This window comes from Oncorhynchus masou, unplaced genomic scaffold (assembly GCF_036934945.1).
Source record: "Oncorhynchus masou masou isolate Uvic2021 unplaced genomic scaffold, UVic_Omas_1.1 unplaced_scaffold_2530, whole genome shotgun sequence".
In the NCBI taxonomy this organism is placed as follows: Eukaryota; Metazoa; Chordata; class Actinopteri; order Salmoniformes; family Salmonidae; genus Oncorhynchus; species Oncorhynchus masou.
Genome location: NW_027008980.1, coordinates 42,884 through 45,383, shown reverse-complemented (window position 1 = coordinate 45,383; position 2,500 = coordinate 42,884). Strand labels below are relative to the sequence as shown.

The window sequence follows — 2,500 nt, the reverse complement described above, 5'->3', positions numbered from 1 at the left end:
CTCCACCTGCAGGTGGGTGGAGCAGGGAGATACTAACCCCACCTCCACCTGCAGGTGGGTGGAGCAGGGAGATACTAACCCAACCTCCACCTGCAGGTGGGTGGAGCAGGGAGATACTAACCCCACCTCCACCTGCAGGTGGGTGGAGCAGGGAGATACTAACCCCACCTCCACCTGCAGGTGGGTGGAGCAGGGAGATACTAACCCCACCTCCACCTGCAGGTGGGTGGAGCAGGGAGATACTAACCCCACCTCCACCTGCAGGTGGGTGGAGCAGGGAGATACTAACCCCACCTCCACCTGCAGGTGGGTGGAGCATGGAGATACTAACCCCACCTCCACCTGCAGGTGGGTGGAGCAGGGAGATACTAACCCCACCTCCACCTGCAGGTGGGTGGAGCAGGGAGATACTAACTCCACCTGCAGGTGGGTGGAGCAGGGAGATACTAACCCAACCTCAACCTGCAGGTGGGTGGAGCAGGGAGATACTAACCCCACCTCCACCTGCAGGTGGGTGGAGCAGGGAGATACTAACCCCACCTCCACCTGCAGGTGGGTGGAGCAGGGAGATACTAACTCCACCTGCAGGTGGGTGGAGCAGGGAGATACTAACCCAACCTCAACCTGCAGGTGGGTGGAGCAGGGAGATACTAACCCCACCTCCACCTGCAGGTGGGTGGAGCAGGGAGATACTAACCCCACCTCCACCTGCAGATGGGTGGAGCAGGGAGATACTAACCCCACCTCCACCTGCAGGTGGGTGGAGCAGGGAGATACTAACCCGACCTCCACTTGCAGGTGGGTGGAGCAGGGAGATACTAACCCCACCTCCACCTGCAGGTGGGTGGAGCAGGGAGATACTAACCCCACCTCCACCTGCAGGTGGGTGGAGCAGGGAGATACTAACCCAACCTCAACCTGCAGGTGGGTGGAGCAGGGAGATACTAACCCAACCTCAACCTGCAGGTGGGTGGAGCAGGGAGATACTAACCCAACCTCAACCTGCAGGTGGGTGGAGCAGGGAGATACTAACCCCACCTCCACCTGCAGGTGGGTGGAGCAGGGAGATACTAACCCCACCTCCACCTGCAGGTGGGTGGAGCAGGGAGATACTAACCCAACCTCCACCTGCAGGTAGGTGGAGCAGGGAGATACTAACCCCACCTCAACCTGCAGGTGGGTGGAGCAGGGAGATACTAACCCCACCTCCACCTGCAGGTGGGTGGAGCAGGGAGATACCAACCCAACCTCCACCTGCAGGTAGGTGGAGCAGGGAGATACTAACCCCACCTCAACCTGCAGGTAGGTGGAGCAGGGAGATACTAACCCCACCTCCACCTGCAGGTGGGTGGAGCAGGGAGATACTAACCCCACCTCCACCTGCAGGTGGGTGGAGCAGGGAGATACTAACCCCACCTCCACCTGCAGGTGGGTGGAGCAGGGAGATACTAACCCCACCTCCACCTGCAGGTGGGTGGAGCAGGGAGATACTAACCCCACCTCCACCTGCAGGTGGGTGGAGCAGGGAGATACTAACCCCACCTCCACCTGCAGGTGGGTGGAGCAGGGAGATACTAACCCCACCTCCACCTGCAGGTAGGTGGAGCAGGGAGATACTAACCCAACCTCCACCTGCAGGTAGGTGGAGCAGGGAGATACTAACCCCACCTCAACCTGCAGGTGGGTGGAGCAGGGAGATACTAACCCCACCTCCACCTGCAGGTGGGTGGAGCAGGGAGATACTAACCCCACCTCCACCTGCAGGTGGGTGGAGCAGGGAGATACTAACCCCACCTCCACCTGCAGGTGGGTGGAGCAGGGAGATACTAACCCAACCTCAACCTGCAGGTGGGTGGAGCAGGGAGATACTAACCCAACCTCAACCTGCAGGTAGGTGGAGCAGGGAGATACTAACCCAACCTCAACCTGCAGGTAGGTGGAGCAGGGAGATACTAACCCAACCTCAACCTGCAGGTAGGTGGAGCAGGGAGATACTAACCCAACCTCAACCTGCAGGTGGGTGGAGCAGGGAGATACTAACCCAACCTCAACCTGCAGGTGGGTGGAGCAGGGAGATACTAACCCAACCTCAACCTGCAGGTAGGTGGAGCAGGGAGATACTAACCCAACCTCAACCTGCAGGTAGGTGGAGCAGGGAGATACTAACCCAACCTCAACCTGCAGGTAGGTGGAGCAGGGAGATACTAACCCAACCTCAACCTGCAGGTGGGTGGAGCAGGGAGATACTAACCCAACCTCAACCTGCAGGTGGGTGGAGCAGGGAGATACTAACCCCACCTCAACCTGCAGGTGGGTGGAGCAGGGAGATACTAACCCAACCTCAACCTGCAGGTAGGTGGAGCAGGGAGATACTAACCCAACCTCAACCTGCAGGTAGGTGGAGCAGGGAGATATTAACCCAACCTCAACCTGCAGGTAGGTGGAGCAGGGAGATACTAACCCAACCTCAACCTGCAGGTAGGTGGAGCAGGGAGATACT

At 59.2% G+C, this 2,500-nt stretch overlaps 1 protein-coding gene across 1 annotated transcript in view; it reads left to right on the top strand.

Annotated features, from left to right (window-relative positions):
* Positions 1 to 2,500, top strand: part of ugdh (UDP-glucose 6-dehydrogenase) — a 51,867-nt gene that overhangs the window by 8,892 nt on the left and 40,475 nt on the right. The window lies entirely within an intron of this gene.